The sequence below is a fragment of the Staurois parvus genome, unplaced genomic scaffold (genome assembly GCF_062004578.1).
Source record: "Staurois parvus isolate SC_StPar_1 unplaced genomic scaffold, SC_StPar_1.0 ptg001355l, whole genome shotgun sequence".
Lineage (NCBI taxonomy): Eukaryota > Metazoa > Chordata > Amphibia > Anura > Ranidae > Staurois > Staurois parvus.
This window is the reverse complement of record NW_028319151.1, coordinates 59,682-65,000: the sequence shown is the minus strand read 5'-3', so window position 1 is coordinate 65,000 and position 5,319 is coordinate 59,682.

Sequence of the window (5,319 nt, the reverse complement as noted above, 5' to 3'; positions counted from 1 at the left end):
CCCCTTCAAGCACAAATTCTAGTGTAATGGTCAGCGGGAAGAATGCTCCTTACACGTGTGGTCATTGGGAAGAATCCCCCCTAACAGATAGCTGAAAAGATCGATGATGTAAGTAGGAACTTATCTGAGAGGCAGAAAATGCTCACTGCTCAAGGAACACCTAGCAACCTCTGGAGGAACCCTAAGTTTCCATGGAACCCTAGTTGAGAAACCCTGGGCTAGGCCTTTTGGCTGACACATCTGTTACCAGGCCGTACCATATGCACTGGCACATTTTTAATTATTACCGTATTTGCAGGTGTATAAGACGACCCCCTACTTTTCCTGTTAAAATATAGGGTTTGGGCTATACTCGCCGTATAAGACTACCCCTCTTCCAACGCACACCAAAAATTAAAAAACATCAGATTTGATTTCAATATGATATGGTATTCCAATGATGGGGCACGCTTCCTCACTCTGACACCAATGATGGGGCACTATTCCTCCCACTGATACCAATGATGGTGCCCCATCATTAGTGTCAGTGGGAGGAATAGTGCCCCATCATTGGTGTCCGTGGGAGGAATAGTGCCCCATCATTGGTGTCAGTGGCAGGAATAGCACCCCATCATTGGTGTCCATGGGAGGAATAGCTCCCCATCATTGGTGTCAGTGGGAGGAATAGCACCCCATCATTGGTGTCAGTGGGAGGAATAGCACCCCATCATTGGTATCAGTGGGAAGAATCATGCCCCATCATTGGTGTCAGTGGGAGGAATAGCGCCCCATCATTGGTGTCAGTGGGAGGAATAGTGCCCCATCATTGGTATCAGTGGGAGGAATAGCACCGCATCATTGGTGTCAGTGGAAGGAATAGCGCCCCATCATTGGTGTCAGTGGGAGGAATAGCACCCCATCATTGGTATCAGTGGGAAGAATCATGCCCCATCATTGGTGTCAGTGGGAGGAATAGCGCCCCATCATTGGTGTCAGTGGGAGGAATAGTGCCCCATCATTGGTATCAGTGGGAGGAATAGTGCCCCATCATTGGTGTCAGTGGGAGGAATAGCACCGCATCATTGGTGTCAGTGGAAGGAATAGCGCCCCATCATTGGTGTCAGTGGGAGGAATAGTGCCCCATCATTTGTGTCAGTGGGAGGAATAGTGCCCCATCATTGGTGTCAGTGGGAGGAATAGTGCCCCATCATTGGTATCAGTGGGAGGAATAGTGCCCCATCATTGGTATCAGTGGGAGGAATAGTGCCCCTTCGTTGGTATCAGTGGGAGGAACAGTGTCCCATCATTGGTATCAGTGGGAGGAATAGTGCCCCATCATTGGTATCAGTGGGAGGAATAGTGCCCCATCATTGGTATCAGTGGGAGGAATAGTGCCCCATCATTGGTATCAGTGGGAGGAATAGTGCCCCATCATTGGTGTTGGTGGGAGGAATAATGTCCCATCATTGGTGTCAGTGGGAGGAATAGTGCCCCATCATTGGTATCAGTGGGAGGAATAGTGCCCCATCATTGGTGTCAGTGGGAGGAATAGCACCGCATCATTGGTGTCAGTGGAAGGAATAGCGCCCCATCATTGGTGTCAGTGGGAGGAATAGTGCCCCATCATTTGTGTCAGTGGGAGGAATAGTGCCCCATCATTGGTGTCAGTGGGAGGAATAGTGCCCCATCATTGGTATCAGTGGGAGGAATAGTGCCCCATCATTGGTATCAGTGGGAGGAATAGTGCCCCTTCGTTGGTATCAGTGGGAGGAACAGTGTCCCATCATTGGTATCAGTGGGAGGAATAGTGCCCCATCATTGGTATCAGTGGGAGGAATAGTGCCCCATCATTGGTATCAGTGGGAGGAATAGTGCCCCATCATTGGTGTTGGTGGGAGGAATAATGTCCCATCATTGGTGTCAGTGGGAGGAATAGTGCCCCATCATTGGTATCAGTGGGAGGAATAGTGCCCCTTCGTTGGTATCAGTGGGAGGAATAGTGTCCCATCATTGGTATCAGTGGAAGGAATAGTGTCCCATCATTGGTATCAGTGGGAGGAATAGTGTCCCATCATTGGTATCAGTGGGAGGAATAGTGTCCCATCACTGGTATCAGTGGGAGGAATAGTGTCCCATCATTGGTGTCAGTGGGAGGAATAATGCCCCATCATTAGTATCAGTGACACCAATGATGGGGCACAATTCCTCCCACTGACACCAATGACACTTGCTGATCCTGTTCTAGTATGGTACTGCTGCAGCAGCACCTCTGCACTGCACACTTACCCTCACTCGATTTTTGCGGGTCCGCTCGGCTCCGCCTCCTCTCCCATGATTGGCTGCCTGTGTGCCTTTCCTGAGCTACAGTTCTGGCGGCCAATCACCGGTGAGGAGGCGGAGCCGAGCGACAGGAGTGAGGGAGTGGCCGGAGTGACTGAGGGAGCAGCGCTTCCTGGATGGATCGTCAAGAGACTGCAGCCCTCTGCCCGCCCCTGTACTTGGTGTCCCTTCCGTCGGAAAGGGGGGACGGCGGCGGCACCGCGCCCCCCCCCTAAAAAGTGCCCCCTGATGTGTACCGGCGTATAAGACGACCCCCGACTTTTGAGAAGATTTTCAAGGGTCAAAAAGTCATCTTATACGCCGGAAAATACGGTATTTACTATTCAGTGCAGTATGTCACCTGCCCTTATATGTGTGTTCTTCACTCAAGGATTGTAGGGTGTGGGTCTTTGGGCCTACCCTGAAGTCTAGGGAAAGGATGTGAGGCCCTTAGGTTCCTTCCTCCACTGTCTTGGGAAGTCACTCCTCGTGAGAGCCCCTCACCTAGTACTCATTGGTCCACTTCGGCTGATCATGAGGAGCGGGGTCCACCAAGCTTTTTGACTAGGTGGACCTGAGTGTGCCCTGCCCCATATTGGAGTCTTGAACCCCAAGGGGATCAGTGAAGGGTCTTTCCTCTTTAGGAAGAGACCATAGGACACCTTTCTTGTGCGGATAAATATAGTTTTTCGGTTCACTTTCGGTGTTTTGCTTCGGCGCACCACACCGCGGGCTCACAAAAGAAAAAGTAGCATTAATTAAAATGGCCTATTTTTAGTTTTTGGTATATTGGGAGATTTTGAACTGTAACAATCAAAACCTCTAAATACAGCAGAACTGGAATGGAAATTTGCTACTGGAGCCAAACTACAAACATTTGACCTTCACCATCTGCAAGGCCAGACCCATTCATACTGGTCTACGTCAACAGGACTTAGGCCTCCAATGGAAATCTGGAAATTCTGGCATTTGGGAGAAAGGCTGGTCCTTTGGAGAGCACTAGTAGGCCAATGTGAGTTCTGTTCAGCTAATCCCAGCCTCGCAATTCTCTTTGTGACTGGTTGCGGCCACCCGCACAGATGTGAACCGAGCTTGGGACTGGGAGGTGCCAGCGTTAAGGGGCTAAAAAAAAAATTAAAAGCATGTGTGCACTCATTGCATTAGATCAAGGGTACGCTTATCGGTCATATGATCCATGCAGGGTTCCTCCAGGAAGTGGCCAGAGACAACAGGGAAACAGAGAATGTAGAGATGTGTTGGCAAGCATACACGACCCAATCCTAGTGCTTTCACATTGCAAGGCTCCATTCCTATTGGTCCTGGCCCTCTTCTGTTTAAATACCCCTCCTGCTCCATGATTCTGCCTCCATTTGGTATGATAAAGTGGCGTGTATAGCCCCGTAGCCATGCCCATTCACTCAGTTGAGCCTTGTACAGAAGTCCTCCAACCACTTAGCTCAGGCATGCAGGCGGGGGGGGGGGGGGGGGGCTTATCTGCTTAGAAAGCCCCTCTTCCAATGAAAACTCCTGGGATGTACGACATAATTTTGTCCTAGGCCAGTAACCAGGAAGCAACTGAAGAAATGTAATAAAAAAGTATAAAACAGGTAAATAGAACATACACTATAAGTATTGGGCTGCCGGCCTTTCCACACACATGAACTTTAATGGCCCCCCAGTCTTAGTCCGTAGGGTTCAATATTGAGTTGGCCCCGCCCTTTGCAGCTATAACAGCTTCAACTCTTCTGGGAAGGCCGTCCACAAGGTTTAGGAGGGTGTCTATGGGAAGGTTGGACCATTCTTCCAGAAGCACATTTGTCAGGTCAGGCACTGATGTCGGGGGAGGAGGCCTGGCTCACAGTCTCCGCTCTAATTCATCCCAAAGGTGTTCTATGGGGTTGAGGTCAGGACTCTGTGCAGGACAGTCAAGTTCCTCCACCCCAAACTGGCTCCTCCATGTCTTTATGGACCTTGCTTTGTGCACTGGTGCACAGTCATGTTGGAACAGGAAGGGGCCATCCCCAAATTTCCCACAAAGTTGGGAGCATGAAATTGTCCAAAATGTCTTGGTATGCTGAATCCGTAAGAGTTCCCTTCACTGGAACTAGGGGGCCAAGCCCAACCCCTGAGGAACAACTCCACACCATAATCCCCCCTTCACCAAACTTTTCACTTGGCACAATGCAGTCAGGTAAGTACCGTTCTCCTGGCAACTGCCTAACCCAGGCATGTCCATTGGATGGCCAGGTAGAGAAGCGTGATTGGTCACTCCAGAGAACATGTCTCCCCTGCTCCAGATTCCAGTGGCGGCGTGCTTTACACCACGGCATCCGACTCTTTGCATTGCACTTGGTGATGTAAGGCTTGGATGCAGCTGCTTGGCCATGGAAACCCATTCCATGAAGCTCTCTACGCACTGTTGTTGGGCTCATCTGAAGGCCACACCAAGTTTGGAGGTCTTTAGCTATTGACTCTGCAGACAGTTGGTGACTTCTGCGCACTGTGCGCTTCAGCATGCGCTGACCCCGCTCTGTCATGTGACGTGGCCTACCACTTGGTGGCTGAGTTGCTGTCGTTCCCAGTGGCTTCCACTTTGTTATAATCCCACTAACAGTTGAGCGTGGAATATTTAGTAGCCAGAAAATGTCACGGATGGACTTATTGCCCAGGTGACCACCTATCACAGGACCACGCTTGGAGTCACTGAGCTCCTGAGAGCGACCCATTCTTTCACCAATGTTTGTAGAAGCAGTCTGCATGCCTAGGGGCTTGATTGTATACACCTGTGTCCATGGAGGGGATTGGAACACCTGAATCACATGATTTGGAGGGCGGGGCTAATACTTTTGGCACTACAGTGTACCTTCCTATCTATTTACTAACACTAGCAGCATAAGGATAGTTTATGATGATGGAGAAAGAAAAAAAAGGTAATCGGTAAAGAAATAAATCGCTCAAATGCATCTAATCCAAACAGAATCCGTGAAATATGTTCTCTTTAGCAGAATACCTTATTGAGTT